Here is a 20,002-nt window from a genome sequence, read left to right on the forward strand (position 1 = left end):
TAGGCCACAGCCGCAGAGTCAGATCAGCCTGCAGCTGGGACGGGAGCCCAATGGCTTCGGGCCACAGCCACAGTCAGATCAGCCTGCAGCCAGGACGGGAGCCCAATGGCTTCAGGCCACAGCCGCAGAGTCAGATCAGCCTGCAGCCAGGACGGGAGCCCAATGGCTAGGCCACAGCCACAGAGTCAGATCAGCCTGCAGCCGGGACGGGAGCCCAATGGCTAGGCCACAGCCGCAGAGTCAGATCAGCCTGCAGCTGGGACGGGAGCCCAATGGCTAGGCCACAGCCGCAGAGTCAGATCAGCCTGCAGCTGGGACGGGAGCCCAATGGCTTCAGGCCACAGCCACAGAGTCGGATCAGCCTGCAGCTGGGACGGGAGCCCAATGGCTTCAGGCCACAGCCACAGAGTTGGATCAGCCTGCAGCAGAGACGGGAGCCCAATGGCTTCAGGCCACAGCCACAGAGTCGGATCAGCCTGCAGCTGGGATGGGAGCCCAATGGCTTCAGGCCACAGCCACAGAGTCGGATCAGCCTGCAGCTGGGACGGGAGCCCAATGGCTTCGGGCCACAGCCACAGAGTCAGATCAGCCTGCAGCAGAGACGGGAGCCCAATGGCTTCAGGCCACAGCCACAGAGTCGGATCAGCCTGCAACAGAGACGGGAGCCCAATGGCTTCAGGCCACAGCCGCAGAGTCGGATCAGCCTGCAGCTGGGACGGGAGGCCAATGGCTTCAGGCCACAGCCACAGAGTTGGATCAGCCTGCAGCTGGGACGGGAGGCCAATGGCTTCAGGCCACAGCCGCAGAGTCGGATCAGCCTGCAGCTGGGACGGGAGCCCAATGGCTTCAGGCCACAGCCGCAGAGTCGGATCAGCCTGCAGCTGGGACGGGAGCCCAATGGCTTCAGGCCACAGCCGCAGAGTCGGATCAGCCTGCAGCTGGGACGGGAGCCCAATGGCTTCAGGCCACAGCCGCAGAGTTGGATCAGCCTGCAACAGAGACGGGAGCCCAATGGCTTCAGGCCACAGCCACAGAGTCGGATCAGCCTGCAGCCGGGACGGGAGCCCAATGGCTTCAGGCCACAGCCACAGAGTTGGATCAGCGCTGAGGTGAGTAAAGCCTCAAGAAACAGTAAGCTCATCACTGGTTCATCCTTCACCCTTGGCCTCGACGCTTTGATCTTTTGCATCTAACTCAGTGCTTAATTCAGCTAAACATTGGTTCATTTTCCGCTGTCAGATGTGGCTCCCACCACTTCAATCTGGCCCAAAGTTTTAGTCCGTGCACGTCCACTCCAGCAATGGCCATCGCAGCCGTTCTTGCATTCTTGAGAGTCCAGTTTGCCAAATCCATCAGGATAATGCAAAAACACCAGATTATTCAACTGGTTCAAAAGCATGACTCACAAAGGGAAATTACAGGTTTCCAGGTTGCAGAGATCATAATCCAGAAAAGGTATATTTAATAGAATAGTTAGTAGTTTTGTTTGCTGCCCACAAAATGTCGCCCTGTCTTGGATCAAAATAAAAATTAGTGAGCACACTGACTTGAGGCAGTAAAAATAAAACAAACCTCATAGATAAGGAGGGAGAATTGTTCTCCCTTTTACTGGCCACCTTTGTGATTACTTCTGCAAAGGAAGGATCAGAATCAGATTTATTATTGATGATTTAATTACATGAAATGTGTTGTTTTGTGGCAGCACTACAGTGCAAGTACATAAATTGCTATAAATTACAAATATAAATAAATAGTGGAAAATGAAGGGATAATGAGGGTTCCTGAAACATTCGCAAATCTGATGGCAGAGGGGAAGAAGCTGTTTCTGAATAGTTGAGTTTTGATCTTGTACCATCTCCCTGATGGTAACAATGAGAAGAGGGAAGGTCTGGATGTTGGGGGTCCTTAATGATGGATTCTGCCTCTTTGAGGCACCATCTCTTGAAGATGTCCTTGATGATGAGGAGGGTTGTGCCAGTGATGGAGATGGCTGATTCTATAACCCTCTGTAGCTTCTTGCATTGGGGTTTCTGTACCACACTGTAATGCCACCAGTCAGAATACACTCCACCATACATCTATAGAAATTTGCAAGAGTCTCTGGTGACATACCAAATCTCCTCAGACTCCTAATACAGTAGACCAATTTCCATGCTTTCTTTGTAATTGTATCAATGTTTTCAGCTCAGGATAGATCCTCCAAGATGTTGATGCCCAGGAACTCGAAACTGCTCACCCTTTCCACCGTTGACCCCTCAGTGAAGACTGATGTATAATCTCCAGATATCCCCTACCTGATGTCCATAATCAAACCTTTGGTCTTACTGATGTTGAGTGTGAGGTCCTCTCCAGCAATACCCCTTTGGGAGTGGCAACCTCTCAGAGTACAGCAACAGCCAGGCCAGTGGTACTCTGATACTCAGCAGGGTCTCGCAGAGTGGTAGTGATAGGAGACTCAATTGTTAGGGGGGATGGACAGTAGATTCTGTGTCTGCAAAAGAGAAGCTAGGATGGTGTGTTGCCTCTCATGTGCGAGGGTCCAGGATGTCTTAGAGTGGCTACAGAAATTCTCAAGAAGGAGGGTGAGCAGCCAGGGGTCATGGTACACATTGGCACCAATGACATGGGTAGAAAAGAGGAAGAGGTCTTGTTCAGTGTATAGGGAGTTAGTGAAAAGGCAAAAGAATAAGCCCTCCGAGGTACCAGAATCTTGATTACTCCTGGTACCTCATGCTAGTCAGGACACGAATAGGATGACGGTACAGATGAATGAGTGGCTGAAGAAGTGCTGCAAGGGGCAGGGTTTCAGATTTCGCATCATTGGGTTCTCTTCTGGGGACGGTATGACCTGTACATAAAGGACAGGTTATACCTGAGCCTGAGGGATTGAATATCCTTGTGAGCAAGTTTGCTAGAGCTGTTAGGGAGGGTTTAAACTCAGTTGGCAGGAGGATGGGAACCAGAATGATAGGGTTGAGGATACGGCAGTGGGTAGACAAGTCGAGTGGCCTAATTCTGTCCTGTGTCTTATTGTTGCCACTCCACTCAACCAGCTGATTTACGGTTTCTCATTCCTATACTTCTCTTCCTCGCCAAGTGAGATTCTGCCAACAATAGTGGTGTCATTGGTGAATAGGTAGATGGGGTTTGAGCTGTGCTTAGCCACATTTCTATGAGTCAAAGTTAAATAAAAGTTATTTGTCATATGTTACCATATATTACCTTGAGATTCATTTTCTTGCAACCGTTTACAGGAAAATAAAGAAATACAATAGAATGTATGAAAAAATATTTATATAAATAAGGATTAACAAACAACCAATGTGCAAAAGAAGACAAATAGTGCAAATAAAAGACAAATAATACCGAGAACATGAGTGGTGGAGTCCTTGAAAGTGAGTCTATAGGTTATGGAATCAGTTCTGAGTTGTGGTGAATGAAACTAGTTGTAGGGTAATAATTGTTCTTGAACCTGATGTTGCGGGACCTAAGGTTCCTGTACCTCTGGCTCGATGTAGTAGCAAGAGAGCATGGCCTGGAAGATGCTTTTCTCAACTACTGGAGTTCTTGAGGTGTGGAAAGACCCACACGTTTAGGGAAGAAAGTTCCAGGTTTTTTACCACAGCAATGGTGAAGGAACGGCGATATATTTCCAAAATCAGGATGGTGTATGACTTGGAGGGCAATTTCCAGGTGGTGGTATTCCTATGCTTTTACTGCCCTTGTCCTTCCAGCTGGTTGACATCATGAGTTTGAAAAGGGCTGTCTAAAGGTTCTTGTGAGCAGATGCTACAAACTGCTGTTACTGTACATCATTGATGGAGTCAGTAATGGTAGCAGATGGGATGCCTCTTAAGACAGACAGACAGACAGACATACTTTATTGATCCCAAGGGAAGTTAGGTTTCATTACAGCCGCACCAAGAATAGTGTAGAAATATAGCAATATAAAACCATAAATAATTAAATAATAATAAGTCAATCATGCCAAGTGGAAATAAGTCCAGGACCAGCCTATTGGCTCAGGGTGTCTGACACTCCGAGGGAGGAGTTATAAAGTTTGATGGCCACAGGTGGGAATGACTTCCTATACCGCTCAGTGTTACATCTTGGTGGAATGAGTCTCTGGCTGAATGTACTCCTGTGCCTAACCAGTACATTATGGAGTGGATGGGAGTCATTGTCCAAGATGGAGTTAAGTGGGCTGCTATGTCCTGCCTATGGTATTGAGCTTCATGAGTTGTCTTTGAAACTATACCGTATCCCGTTATCCTTCAGTCATAAATAGGATAGCCAGTGGCGAAAAGTGCAGTCAAAAGACATGGCAATGGGCAGGAAGAGTGCAGTGCAGTGAGGGATAATATATCAAAAAGAGAAGAGTAGTTGTTTGCCTACCTTCACTCATAGTGAAATCAGGTTTCTCAAAAAAGGTGTTAATTCCATGGCACCTGAGCAAGTATCACAACAGCTTATAGTGGCATTGACTTTGATCTTGTGAGTCAGGCAGCATTTCTGTCCCACTTTATTTTGCAAGAAATGACAAAGGATGGCTCCCTCATCAGATGGTAATCTGTGTTTGTCTGTCTGTGTGATGCCTGTGGGTTAGATTTGATTTGAAGCTTGCAGCACCATCTCAGACCAAGGGTAAGGCTGAGGGATATTTCCTTGTGCTGAGCCCAAGACTGTTGTTGTCTTGCCCCTGATCTTTCTGGCTACCTTCTTCCTATGCTGCTTAGTTTCAACATGAGCTTGCGAGGAATAGAAAAGGAGGGGTGGCAAGCCTGGTGTAAAGTCTCTGAACCTTGGCATCAGGACATTGAGGTTACTGTCCCTTCCTGAGCTATGTAAGCTACAGAATTACTAACAGGGCAGCATGGTGCCACAGCAGGTATGGCTGCTGTGTTACAGCATCAGAGAACCTGGTTCAATCCTGGCCTCCGGCACTGTCTGTGAGTTGAGTTTGCATGTTATCCCTGTGACAGTTGACTCGCAAAACCCAGAGGTGTGCTGATTGTTTATCAGCTACTAATACATTGCCCCTGATGTAAATGGATCAAAGATGGCCATGTGAGAGAAATGAGAAAGAATATGAGACTGATGGAGTTGCTGGGTGCTGGCATGAACCTGATGAGCCAAATGCTCCCTGTGTTGACATTAAGTCAGTACGACTTACTGCAATGATGTGCATTGGTGGTCAGTTCCTCATTAAAGTCAGTACGACTTACTGCAATGATGCGCATTGGTGGTCAGTTCCTAGTTAAAGCTTGAACCAGGATGATAATTAGCACAGGATCATTGTCACAGGAAAATGACGTTTGATAATAATGTCTATGTGATGAGGAGCGGACAGAAAACCATATTCCAGTGAACCAGGATGAGTAGCGTTCCCTGCACAGTTCTCTTCAGTATATATTACACATACAGGATATAGGTAACTTCAGCCTTTTGCACAGGACCCATCTACAGCTCCTCACTAATAAATCAGGTATCATTTTGCTCAATCTCCTGAAAAGGGAGCAATTGGCTCCATTGCTGGCATGCAGTCAAATCTACTCAGACAGTCTACTTAATTTCCTCCACACATATGCAGTCAGGCATACGTGAAAAAAACGCACACGCGCGCGCACACACACACACTTACTTCCATCAGGAAGGGGAATGGAGTTCAAGAATGCCTTTCAAAACATTATAAAGAGAGACATTTGGCTTTTAAATATCCCTGCAGTGGATACCCTTAAATAGTTGACAATGGTGACATTAATGAGGCAATATTGAATAGACTAATTGGCAGTTTATAATTTTGCAAGAGGTAATATCAGATGTATTTTCCACTGGTGCTGGACCTGGAGTATTGAGGACTTGGCCATGTAGTCTGTTAACTTTCAGCTTCTGCACAGTGTAGGTGAGGTACTTGCTCAGCAGTTTCCAAAATCAGTGAAACATTGGCCTGATGTTGGAGGGATTCAAGAAACTGCTTGAAGAGCTACTATTAGCCCTTGGGATATTTTTGACCCTGACAGAAATTTCTGGCCTACTTCCAGCAAAGATAATAGGCACGAGTAAAATTTATTACATTGAAGGCTTACATGCATCAATATCAGCACAAGTCATTTGTGAACTTGGATGCCTGATTCAAAACATTTGAATCTGCTTTACATCTCAAGTTCTTATACCCATATATACACACATGAACACCTTTAGACAACTGTTCTCCAGAGACTTTGCTGTAGCAACCCTTTGCCCAGTGTCTTCCTGTTACCTGCATCTTCTGGTAGATTATGTAACTGATGTGGATCAAGAACGTATTGACTGACATCTGAACAAACAGTTATGTCTCTGGAGAACCCTGCGAGGCCTGTGCACTTCTACTCCATAAGCCCTCCTGCTCCTCTTCTGGAAAACCTTGATGCACTCCACCCATCTCATAGCCTTCACTTCTATATTCTGATGTATCCTCATCTGGTCACTGCCTTTTCCAAGGCACCTGGAAACTAGTTCTGCCATGCTTGGGTAGTGTCACTTTAAGTAGACATTATGTCTGTTGGACCAGCTTCTGCCTCATTGAAGTGATTCACTGCTCATCACCATGATGCCACATGTCCTTCTGTCAATTTGATAAACCACAAGCAATACTGTACAAGGTCCATCAATATGTTAAGTATACAGTATAACAATACCTATCTCCATTTTTGTCCTGTTATGATGCTTGTATGACACTCAGCCATCACTTTTTGGGATCAGTCCAAGATGGATGCAAAGTTGGATTGCTCAAAGTGTCGAGCTGATTTAATGAGATCGAGGACAGCTTCAGGCTGTGTGACCCAAGCATGTCACTGTGCCAGGATCCAGGTCCTAGAGAGAGGCACTACCTGGTGCTTGGGCTGGCGCAGATAGACTATAAAGTCCAAGTGTCAGAACCGGAGGTGTGGGTCGGGCTGATTTTGCTCAATCTCCCAAGATGTTCATTCCTCTCTCTGCCGGCTGATTTTTCTGCAAGTTTCATGGCATTTTTACCTTGCTAATACGACGAACTGAGATCGAGGCTTGGGGCTGCTCCGGGGAGCAGATCGAAGGACTCAGTCTGGTTCAGAATGCTGTCGTTTGCTGTTGTTGTTTCCATGATGTGGTTTTCTCCCCCTCTTTCTCTTCCCTCTTATGGTCTTTTTTTAACAAAACTGGTTTCATCGGGCTTATTGCTTTCTGGCTGCCTGTAAGTAAACAAATCTCGAGATATATATACATTCTTTGATAATAAATGTACTTTGAATCTTTGTTTCATTGGAACTGTCCCAAGTGAATAATCCAGGTCTCCTAACAGAAATATATTCCAACATTCTGGCAAGCTACTGTAACAAAATTATTTTAACTGTTTTGGGATCATGTTGATTGTACACTTGATTCACCTTTACAACAGTGACTATTCCTCAGAAGTAATGCACTGTCTTATGAATTGTTGAGGGATTGCAAAGATTGGATAAGGTATTGCAGAATACATCTTGTCTTCTATCTAAAGTTTCCATCTTCACCTTGCAAAATTTAAATCTGAACAAAACCTTAAAGATCCTGAATTTATATTTCACTACAGGTCTTGGATCACTTTACAATCATCGCCATGCTTTCATTTCAGGTATTCTCATTCATTGGAGCTGTGTAATTGACAAGGTTATTATCTATTGCCTTTAGAAAGGTGTTGGTGAGTTTTCTCCCTGATCTGCTACAGGTGCAGATTGAAAATACTTATTCCTGAGTTATGTCTGTTCAAGATACTGAACATGAAGGAAAGATGACTTGTAGGGAATCATGCAATTTGCAGTGTCAGCCACCCTTGTCTTTCGAGATGATAGAGGCTGAAAGTTTGGAAGTAGCTTTTGATAAAGCCTACAGTGCACGTTGAAGAGGGTATCCACCACAGCTACAACAACGTGCTGCTAGGAAGATGGTGAATGCTTAAGGTGGAAGATGGATATATAGGTTGGACCTGTTCCTTCAGTTGTTGGAGCTGCACTCATCCACGAAGAGCAGAAAATTCTGTCACAAGCTTGATTTTTTTCTTGCAGATAATAGGAAAAGTTCTGGGGAAAATGGAATGTGAGCCACTTGCCCCAGCATAGCACAAGCCTCTGACCTGCGATTGATCCAGTTAAACTGGTTGATTCGTAGATGCATGGTGGTGGTAGTGAATCCAACATTTGTGATTTCAGTGAATATCTGGAGATGGTCAGAGTCATTGGTGTGCTGCAGGTATTATTTGCTTTATATAAGCCCAAATATTAATGCTGTCAAAGTCCTTGTTAATGACAGAGAGCCAAATGAGCAGGTGGAATTATACAGTCTTGATTTATTTTCTGTTTTTGTGGTCAGATTAAACTTGGGTATTTTTAATTTTGTCAGGAAGGCAACAGATAGTTGCAGCTTACTGGAGATGTGGCTTGTCCTGAGCTCAAGTCTTCAGCATAATAATGTGACATTGCCAGGGCCATTGTCGACATCTAGTACACTCTAGTCTATTTCACTATTTCATGAAGTGAATCAAGTTAAAATCATTTGGACAGTTACACGGATAAGAAAGTTTAAAGGGATGGGAATAAAACATGGACAAATGGGATTAATTTAGATGAACATCATGATTGGCCTGGACAAGTCGTGACATAGGTTCTATTTCAGTGCTAAAAAACTCTATGATTCTTGTTGGCTGAAGGCCCACTCAAGAAACCCTTGATGGATCAATGCTTTGGTTTGATCAGTGCTTTGATTTGAAGAAACCTTTGGTTTAATCCCCTGTACGTGGGTTTGATGAGCTTCATTATTTCTGCAATCTTCAGTAGTAAGCTTCTTGCTGCTTCTGCTGTATGTTTTTATTAAATTCTTCAATTGGCTTGAAAACATCTCTGTTAAGGATAGGCTGTGCTTGAAAATGGTAGATTCTTGTGCAATGAATTCTGCAGATGATGGCCCACTGCCTTCGCAGATACGCGGACTCTGTCAGATCCATTCTGAATCTCTCCCATTTAGAATGGAGGTGGTGCAATTATGAAGGGCTATTAGTGAGGAGGGGGTCAGATAGGTTATTTTTCTTTTGTGGCTTCTCTCATAACCCACTACAGAGTTAAAATCGCCTTCAATACCTGCTTACCTCTGACAGTGACAGTGATATCACCGAAAACTAGGCAATTCACATTTGTGCTCTTGGTATTCCCCATGTTTCCTCCTTGTCACAGCAGAGAAATATAGGAATAGATTCTCTGATGTTCTCAAGACTCCTTGAAAACGCCCAACATTGACTTCTGAGAATCTCTTGTCTCAACTGCTCAAAATGGAGAAGGAGCATTTAGATTAGCACAGAGGATTTCAGCCCTTGTGGAGGAGCACTCCAGAGCCAGTGTAAATGACAGGAGGAGTGTACTACTTCACAGACTACTCACCACCTGCCCTGACAATGTTTCAGCCCTTGTGGAGGAGCACTCCAGAGCCAGTGTAAATGACAGGAGGAGTGTACTACTTCACAGACTACTCACCACCTGCCCTGACAATGTTTCTGCTTCACCTGTGGTGGAACCTGCAATTCCTCCCTGCAGTTCATCAGTCAGTTCAACACCTTCAAACCAGAATGGAAGTGTCGGCCTCAATTCTAAAGAACTGCATAAGGAGAAAAAAAGGAGGTTCTTTCTAATGAAAGAGTAAGGGTGCATCATCTTAAGGAGGCACCTAACAGATGTCTTGAGCGGGAAGCTTGATCTGAATAAATTCTGAGGACTTCTGTAATCACTCCCATCTTGACTATAAGCCACATTGCAGCCGCCTCTGGGGGAAGGCATTGAAGGGGTCTGAGACAAAGTACGAATCTGTGAATATTATTATGACCGACTCTTGCCAGATGTTGCAGGATGAACTGGATTCTGTTACCTAACAACACACACAAAATGCTGGAGGAACTCAGCAGGCCAGACAGCATCTATGGAAAAGAGTACAGTCAACAATTCCAGCTGAGACCCGATCTTGATCTCGACCCGAAATGTCAACTGTACTCTTTTCCATAGATGCTGTCTGACCTGCTGAGTTCCTCCAGCATTGTGTGTGTGTTGCTCAGATTTCCAGCATCTGCAGATTTTCTCTTGTTTGTTCTTTACCAGCCGGTTTTCTGCCCTTTTATTCCTTTTTGAGCAGTAGACAAACCAGACAATGAAGAGGCAATCACATTTCTGTGGGTCTGGAGACTTCTAAAAAGTGATTAGTGAGTAAGGTGTGTTTTTACCTGGAGCTTTGTGGTCACCTTTCCTGATGTGCTCTTTTATAAATATCGGATCATTTATAAACTGCCTTTAAATCCATTAGCTCCTGGGATGCGATTTGAATTCATACCTCAGGAATTATTGTCCTGGTGTCTCCAAAGCTGATCTGTCAAGTTTGCTACCACCATGGTACTGTGAGCTGAATTTTTATTGCTTGAGGCAGGAGTTTTCTGTCAACTCTGTGCAAACCTACCTCTATTCTTCCAATGGGGTCTTGGAATCCTATACAATCATTACCTAAAATATCTGCATTCTCTCTCTGGAAAATCCAACATCTTTAAAGTGTCAATGGATGTACTAGATCTGGTAGCCTCAAACAATAAGCAGAAGCTCTAAGGAACACTTACAATAGGGTTTAATAGGTACATCTTATGTCAGAGAAATATATACAATATACATCCTGAAATTCTTTTTCTTTGCAAACATCCACGAAAACGGGAGTGTCCCAAAGAATGAATGACAGTTAAATGTTAGAACCCCAAAGTCCCCCCAACTCCCCCCACTCACGTACAAGCAGAAATAAGGCAACGACCCCCCCTCCCCCACCAGTAAAAAAAGAATCGGTGCCCCCACCAAGTACTCAAGTGTGCAGCAAAGCTTCAGTAGAGACACAGACTTGCAGTACCTCGCAGATTACTCGTTCACCCAGTATTCAACATACCACAGACTCTCTCTCCCTAATAAGAGAAAAAGAGGTGTCCCTGTTTCACAGTGAGAGGGGAGACATAACAAAACAGCATGGTGTTAAAAGTCTGTTGTGTCGTTTTTTCCAAACTCTGTGCCTCTGGGCACACGGCCAACCGCAAGCCCACTGCTTCCGACGTTCTCCCGCGACGTACCGGTCGCCTGCAGCAGCACCAGCCTTGAATCTGCCCGCCTCCAGACCCATGAAAATCTGGTACCCTGAAGGCATGCTAGTCTTCTAGGCCACATCCTTGGCATGTCGAAAAGTGGCCGCTTGTGAGGCCCTGAGAACGGGTCCCATTCCCACAAAGAACCAAAGTCAGAGTGTAACTCCAGGTCAGGGTCTTCAAAAGAACCTAGAAAGGGTTCAACACCTCAAAAAGCACCTAATCTCAGACCCACCTTAAAGTAACTGCACTTTAGTTTTATCAAGCAGTAGTAAATCAAGGCAACTGCATTTGCTGTGTTGTCTAGAAGATGTTTTGCCACTCATCAGAAAGGCTTCTTCAGTTCTGATCCATGGAGGGTCATTTTCCGGCTTATAAACTCTGTGAGTTGGTTAAGGGTATAGCAATCACATGAGGGTTTTTAAAGAGTCGTGGAGATGAGAGGGAACACAGCAAATCCAGCTGCCTTGATTTACTACTGCTTGATATACAATAACGTGAATGACTGAGAACCTTCATAGACATGCACATTAGTTCATTTCTAGACAACAAATCCCAATTTTGGAAGTACAGCACTGTTTGCCAGATGCACCTCACTAATTTACTTTCTTGTGAAATGCACATTTAACTCCCTCTTAAATGAATGTGGTTAGGAATACAAGTGGCCTACTCAACATGTAGGTCCAGGGTTTGCTCATTTCTCAACTCTACCCATCTTTCAAAGTTCAAAGTAGATTTATTATTAATCTATGTATATGTCACCAAGATTCATTTTTTGCAGGCATTCATAGTACAACAAAAAAATGCAATAGAACCAATGAAAAAGTACACACCAATATGCAAAAGAAGACAAACTCTGCCAATTCTATAAATAAATAAATACTGAGAACCTGAGTTGTAGAGTCTTTGAAAGTGAGTCCATAGGTTGTATAATCAGCTCAGCATTGACCTGAGTGAAGTTATATCCTCTGGTTCATGAACTATTCCTGAATCTGGTGGTGTGGGACCTAAGGCTCTTTGTACCTCCATCCTGATGGCAGCAGCGAGAAAAGAATATAGCCTAGGTGGTGGAGGTCCTTGATGGACACTGCCTTCTTGTGGCAGTGCTCTTTGTAGATGTGCTCAATGGTGTGGAGGGCTTTTACTGTGATGGACTGGGCTGTATCCACTATTTTAGTAAGATTTCCACTCTTGGGCATTGGTGTTTCCTTACCAGGCCATGACAGTTAGTATACTCTCCACTGTGTGTCTATCGAAGTTTGTCAAAGTTTCAGATTCCATGCCGAATACTCACAAACTTCCAAGAAAATAGAGGTGCTGGTGTGCCTTTTTTGTAATGGCACTTATGTGCTGGTCCCAGGACAGATCCTCTGAAGTGATAATGCCAATGAATTTAAAGCTACTGACTCCGCTCCACCTCCGATCCCCTAATGAGAACTGGCTCTTGGACCCCAGTTACTTTCTCCTGTAATTAATAATCAACTCTTTGGTTTTGCTAATATTCTACTCCCTATACCATATACAGTGTATTCTTACTTTGGAAAATGAACCACAGATTTTTAGGAAATAAGTTTCTAATTTTCATGGAGGCTTGTAATGGGGAAGGATCTAGAAATGATGGGCATGGGAATGTTCTAATTGGACATAAGCTACAGGAGTGGAGAGCTTTAGTGTTCCATAAATATAATTCCGTCAGAATTAATAGACAGTTACAGAACAAAGTAATTAAGTACACTAAACTAAATTACTTATAATGTGGCAAAATGTTCCAAAAGCTCCACAAGAAGCATAATCAGGCAACATTTGGCACTGATCCCATCAAGCAGATATTGGGACAGATGTAAGAAGCTTAAACTTTGCTAGACTGCATATAGGGTTGGGTAATATTGGTCTTGGGAGAGTGTGGTATTAATTCACTCTAATGACGCTGGAGCTAAAGTTATGGGAACATAGACTGGAAGTCTTCCCTTAGCAAGGGAGATTAAGGATTAATCTTTATCTGAGTACTTCAAAGGATTTGATAGGGTAGACAGAAATTATTTCTTTCGGGGGACAGTTAAGCTTATTTAAACCAAAGCCAGGAGGTTAAAATTGGATTTCTTTGCACAATGTGGTTTAAAGGGTAATATACATAAGAAGATGGTAAAATAAATATATGAGCGGAAGTTCCGTGTTTTATGTTTTTGTTTCAACTCCATGGTTTTTGCATAATCACTACTCCTGTAATGATTATGAAAAAAAGAGTCTATTTTAGATAGATACTTGGATAAGAATGGTTTTGAAAGAAATGGGACAAATGCGGAGAAATAGGATTAGGATCTTGGTCTGCATGGATGTATTGGGCTGAACGACTCTGTTTCCATGCTTTTTTACTCTATGACTCATGGGGTACAGTGTTAAATACACACTGGAAATCTGTCTGAGGTAAGTAAATTTGGCATGTAAATATCATGTTCCCTTTAGGGTTCTCTTGTGTTGCTACCCCTGTATCCTTCACCCTTTTTTCAGTCATCTGCTCCCTGTTCTATAACCTAAAACCCCTCCTATCCTAGGAGTAACGTATTTCCAAAAGTAGGTAAAAAATAGAAATGAAGAAATGGCAATATTCACAGAGGTAAATTCTGTGGCCCACACATATCCTCTCGGTATCTGCGAGATATAAGCAGGTCGTCCAACTGGTGGCCCCAGCGGTCCATGAAATTCAGGCAGATTCCCTCACAACAGCAAAAAGAGGCAGGACTCGGAGAGTTTCTGAAACCACAGCCGCTTGTCTTCCTTAATGAGCTCAATGACCAAGAGCTGGGCTGCACAGTTCTTGGTGAGAAGCCCGTCACTGTCCCACGTAGAACAGGTCACTTCTGGTCAACTGGTAGAAATGGATTGGGTTATTGTTGCATATGGTGAGAGCTGGGAAGTGAGCTCCTTTTTCCAGTCCATGTGAAATCAGGTGTGGGACGGGAAAGGAAGCAGATAGGGCAACCAGTTGGAGGACCATGATATTAGGAACCCCAACAAAGTGCAAAAGGCCAAAAACCAAAAGACCCTTCGGAGGCATTGATCATAATGTGATTATGTTCATACTGCAATTTGAGAGGGAGAAGCATAACTCACATGTATCAGTATCACAGTGGAATAAAGGGAATTACAGAGGCATGAGAGAGGAGCTTGCCCAGGTGGATCGGGAGGAGGACACTGGCAGGGATGATGGCAGAGCAGAGATGGCTGAAGTTTCTGGGAATAGTTCACAAGGCACAGATAGATATGTCCCACAGAGGAAAAAGTTCTCAGATGGCAGGGGTAGGCAATCGTGGCTGACAAAGGACATTAGGGACTGCATAAAGGTCAAGGAAAGGTCAAGTGAGTGGGAAGTTGGATGATTGGGAAGTTTTTCAAATCCAACAAAAGGCAACTAAAAATGCTATAAAAAGGGAAAAGATGAAATATGAGAGCAGACTAGCCAATAATATTAAAGCAGGATACCATATGTTTTTTCAGTTATATGAAGAGTAAAAGGGAGGTGGGAGTTGATATTGGCCCATTGGAAAGTGATGCTGGTGAAGTAGTAATGAGGGACCAAAAATGGCAGATGAACTTAATGTGACATTAGTAGTGTGCCAGAGGTCTGTGAGTGTCAGGGAGCAGGAGTGAGTGCCATTGCTATCACAAAGGAAAAAATGTTAGGCAAACTCAAAAGTCTTAAGATAGGTAAGTCTCTTGGATCAGATGGACTACATCCTAGAGACTTGAGAGAGATTGCTAAAGAGATAACAAATGCGTTGGCCATGATCTTTCAAGAATCACTTGATGCTGACATGGTCCTGGAGGACTGGAAGATTGCAAATGTCACTTTCCTCTTTAAGAAGGGAGGAAGGCAAAGGAAAGGAAATTATAGGCCAGTTAGCCTAACCTCAGTGACTGGGAAAGTGTTGAAGTCTATTATTAAGGATGATGTTTTGAGGTACTTAGAGACTAATGATAAAGTAAGTCAAAGTCAGCATGGTTTCTGTAAAGGGAAATCTTGCCTGACAAATCTGCTGTATTTCTTCTAGGGATTAACAAGCAGGCTGGACAAAGGAAAGGCCGTAGATGCCATTTACTTGGATTGACAGAAGGCGTTTGATAATGTGCCACACACAAGGCTGCTTAACAAGCTAAGTCCTATAGCAACACATACAAATTGCTGGAGGAACTCAGCAGGTCAGGCAGCATCTATGGAAAAAAGTACAGTTGACGTTACGGGCCGAAACCCTTCAGCAGAACTGTGACGTTACAGGAAAGATACGGCATGGATAGAGGAATGCCTGGCAGGCAGGAGGCATTAAGTAGGAGTCAAAGGGGGTTTTTCTGGTTTTCTCCCTGTGACTAGTGGTGTTCCTCAGGGGTCAGTATTGGGACTATTGCTTTTCACATCATTTTCATTTGTTAATGATTTAGATAATGAAATCGATGGATTAGTGGCAAAGCCATGGCTTTGCGGATGATACGTAGATAGGTGGAGGGGTAGGTAGTGCTGAGGAAGCATTGCGATTGCAGCAGGACTTAGACAAATTGGAAGAATAGGCAAAAAAAGTGGCAGATGGAATACAGTGCTGGGAAATGTATGATAATGCATTTTGGTAAAAGGAACAATAGTGCGGACTATTATCTAAATGGGGAGAAGGCTCAAATATCAGAAGTGCAGAGGGACTTAGGAGTCCTCGTGCAAGACCCAGAAGGTTCATTTACAGGTTGAGTCTGTGGTGAAGAAGGCAAATGCGGTGTTGGCATTTATTTCAAGGGGAATAGAATAACTGCACTTGGAGTATTATCAACAGTTTTGGGCCCCATATCTCAGATGGTATGTGTTTGTCATTGGAGAGGATCCAGAGAAGGCTCACAAGGATGATTCCAGAATGAAGGGGTTGATATATATGGGGCTTTTGGTAGCTTTGGGCTTGTACTCACTGGAATTTATAAGGAATGCGGGGGATATCATTGAAACCTACCAAATGTTGAAAGGACTAGATAGGGTCGATGTGGATAGGATGTTTCCTGTGGTGGAGGTATGCAGAACTAGAGGTTTCAGCCTCAGAATAAAGGGGCGACTCTTTAGAACAGAGGTAAGGAGGAATACTTTTAACCAGAGAGCAGTAAATCTGTGGTATGCTCTGCCACAATCTGCGGTGGAGGCCAAATCCGTGCTATATTTACGGTGGAAGTTGACCGTTTCCTGATTGGTCAAGGCATCAAAGGATATGGTAAGGAGACAGGTGTATGGGGTTGAGTGGGATCCAGGATCAGCCATGATAGAATGGCGGAGCAGACTTGATGGGCTGAATGGCCTATTTCTGCTCCTGTGTCTCATGATCCTATCCCCATCTCTGTCTCACATCCCTTCTTTTGCATTCCTCATCAATCACTAGTGTAGTCTTCACCCTCACCACCCCCTCCAATTTTAAGCCAACCCACTCCATCCAGTCAACCCCACCCCATCTCAGTGCCAAGCACAAACCTGCCCTTCTCCCCAAACTAACTATACCTTGATTCTCTCATTTGCTTGGCTGACCCTTCCCAACCTCTCAGCACCCTTCTATTCCCCCAGCTGACTGGAGAACCCTCACCAACCCTCTCCAACTCCACTCAAATTCTGAGGCCAATCACCTGCCTCACTTTCTGTGAGAGGCTGTAGTGGCAAAGGATATTAGCTTTTACATTATAGAATATTGTAGCATTATCCTCTTGAACAAAGTGCTCATTGACTGTCCTTCACTGCTGAATTCAAGTGCCTTTGCAGATGCCACCAATCCACAAAGAACAGTGGAAACTGGAAATCCGCTCCCCAAGTTATTGCTGCAGACAGAGGCCCTTTGCCTTTCATTAGGTTTCAAAGGATATTGAGTAAAAGCAAGTAAATGGAGTGCAGCTGTAGTTCAACTGAATGAGTGGTGGTGGTAGGTTTTGTGCGATCAGTTCTCTGTTGGTACATGGACCCTTAGCTGTATGATTGTGCGTGCATTCACACATACATACCAGTGTGTGTGAGTGCTTCTCTGTATATGTACATGCATATTTTTCTGAGTATAATATTTATATTTATATGTGTGTGTTTCTCCATATTTGCAACTATTTCCATGTGTTTATAGGTGAAGATATACATACGCATGTGGTTTTGTGTCTATATGTGTGCTAATTGCATTTTGGATCAGCAGTTCAGCATCTTATTCCTACATTTTAAATGACCACAAGTGTAATACCAAGGTTTGGAAATGAGGCATGAGAGTAATCAGTTCCTTTCAGGATGTTGTATATGGATTGGGGGCCACCAGAGATGTGGACTGCCAGATAGATCCAGCTGAAATAGTTCTATTGAACAGAAACACAAAATTGTGAACTGAACTTGACATTCATATTATCCAAAAATCCACAAGAAATGGGAGTGGGCTAGCAATTCAAAATTTTGCAAAGAGCCAAATGTTATTTGAAACTCCCACCCCCATGAAGTAACATTTAGCATCTTTATTGGATTTGTTTGAGTGCTTCAGCATCACATCATGCATTTTGAAGATTAATGGCAGCTTTCCATTTTAAATTTTCTCCTGACTACATATATGTACCTTTTATAAATTAAGTCTGTAAGATACTTCTTTTTGGTCCTTATACCCTCATTTTTGGTGACATGCTATTCAATACTCCCCAAGTATTTTCCCCCTTATTTCCCACAATTTACAGTGAGAATTTCTCAAACTGATTTGCAAAGTGGATGACTCAGGTTTTCTCCATTAACTGATCTTCTACCAAGCTGAATCTTCCTGCTTGAATCTACACAAGTTACTGCACTTTAAAACTTAGAATCATCTGAAAATTTGCTTCCACAAATCTTCATTCCTTCATTAAGGCTGCAGAAACAGAAATCCCTGCAGAACATTATATGTCATGTCCTACCTAATCTCTTTAACCCTACTCTCTGTCTCCAGTTTGCTAACTATTTACCAACTTATATTGCAAGGTTATATCTATTTTTCCCAGTAATATCTAATGTAATAGCTGATAAGATATCTGATTGTGATAAGACCATTAGAGATAGGAGCAGAATTCATTTGGAGCAGAATTCATTTGGCCCATCGAGCCTGCTCCGCCATTTCATCATGGCTAATCCCTTTTTCCTCTCAGCCCCGGTCTCCTGCCTTCCCTCCATATCCCTTCTTGTCCTAACTAATCAAGAATTTATCAATCTCTGCCTTAAATATACCCAATGACTTGGTCTCCACAGCTGCCCGTGGTAATGAATTTCACGGATTCACCCCTCTCTGGGTAAAGAAATTCCTCCTCATCTCCATTCTAAATGGATGTCCCTCTATTCTGAGTCTGTGTCCTATGATCCTAGACTCCCCCACTATTGGAAACATCCTCTCCACATCCACTCTATTGAGGCCATTCAACATTTAATAGATTTCAATGAGATCCCCCCTCATTCTTCTAAATTCCAGTAAGTACAGGCCCAGAGCCATCAAACTCCCCTCATTTGACAAGCCTTTCAATCCCAGAATCATTTTCATGAACTTCCTTTGTACCCTTTTCAATATTAACACATCCTTTCTTAGATAAGGGGCCCAAAACTGTTCACAATATTCCAAGTGAGGCCTCACCAGTGCCTTATAAAGCCTCAGTATTACATCCTTGCTTTTTATATTCTGTTCCTGTGGAAGCTTATGTCATAATATAACCATTCATCAACTGTTTCAGAAAACATTTAACATGCAACTTCAGTACAGCCTAAGCAATGACACATCTTCCCTCAGTTAGACTATAAACAACAAGGTGGGTTCAGACCTTCCTACCCTTTGGGTCTTTTATCAGTTTGAATTATAGGAGTGCATCTTCTTCTTCGTCTGGATTTCCTGCACATAAAACATTTTGAAAATGTAACATCTGATTGGGTCACAAAAGACTGCTTATTTCTCAAATGGTATTTTGCAAATTAATGACAGCATTTCCTCCTGAATGCAGTTGTATGCCTCTTATAATTAGAGTTTGTACGTTGTACTTTGTTCCTATCTACATACTAGTCTATGATCATAATGAAGACTTAAATACACAAAATATTTTTCTCCCATGCACAGCTGTCAGTCTTCCACTATGAGAAAAATAATCAAAATTGTCTTACTGAAATTTGATTTTGATATCCCAGGTTATCTTCTGTAACTAAGACAGTAACTTCTTGCTCCTGTCTACACAACTTCATGTCCTCATCACCTGTTTCCTCATTCCTTGCTGGTTTTGCCCATCATAGTACAGAATATCAGAATTGTCTGACTCAACCCCAAAGTAATATTCAAAGTTTTCTCTACTCAGAGTATTAGTAATTGAGATGCTGGCCTCTTTTTATAATTTCTTCTTGCCTCTAAATGTCATATCATGAATGATTCACAAGTTACACTGTCCTGCACTTATGGACACTTACGTCTAAGTCTGCATTACCTATCAGTAAAATTCAAAACATCGAACCTTGCTGACACACAATCCATGGCTCTCTTAGCATCTCCTCTTGTCCTTACTATAAATAAAAAGGACTTAAGATATCAGTGTAATTTATAAACAGTGATCCTTTAGATGGGAAAAAAAAGAGCTTATATCTCAGGTCAAACCATAAGACTGTATTGTTAGGAGCAGACTAAGGTCATTCAGTCCATCAAGTTTGCTCCACCATTTCATCATTGCTGCTCCATTTTCCTTCTCAACCCCATTCTGCTGCCGCCTCACTATGACCTTTAATGCCTTGACAAATCAAGAACCTATCAACTGCTACTTTAAATACACCCAGTGACCTGGCCTCCACAGCCACCTGTAGCAATGAATTCCACAGATTTACCACCCTGTGGCTAA

The 20,002-nt window shown here is 43.2% G+C and overlaps 1 protein-coding gene and 1 long non-coding RNA gene across 6 annotated transcripts in view; one reads left to right on the forward strand and one right to left on the reverse strand.

The window, feature by feature from the left end:
* dgkh (diacylglycerol kinase, eta) overlaps positions 1–20,002 on the forward strand; it is a 503,605-nt gene that overhangs the window by 457,281 nt on the left and 26,322 nt on the right. The window lies entirely within an intron of this gene.
* Positions 1–20,002, reverse strand: part of LOC132393057 (uncharacterized) — a 79,173-nt gene that overhangs the window by 38,035 nt on the left and 21,136 nt on the right. The window contains exons 2-3 of one of the 4 annotated variants that reach the window (XR_009511738.1): positions 18,958–19,017; positions 7,015–7,208 (exon numbers count right to left, since the gene is read on the reverse strand). The exons of 1 other annotated variant lie outside the window; for it this stretch is intronic. This is a non-coding gene — a long non-coding RNA (uncharacterized LOC132393057). The remainder of the gene's footprint in view (positions 1–7,014; positions 7,209–18,957; positions 19,018–20,002) is intronic. 2 more of the 4 variants (XR_009511736.1, XR_009511739.1) reach the window with 2 other exon arrangements.

This window comes from Hypanus sabinus, chromosome 4 (assembly GCF_030144855.1).
Source record: "Hypanus sabinus isolate sHypSab1 chromosome 4, sHypSab1.hap1, whole genome shotgun sequence".
NCBI lineage: Eukaryota > Metazoa > Chordata > Chondrichthyes > Myliobatiformes > Dasyatidae > Hypanus > Hypanus sabinus.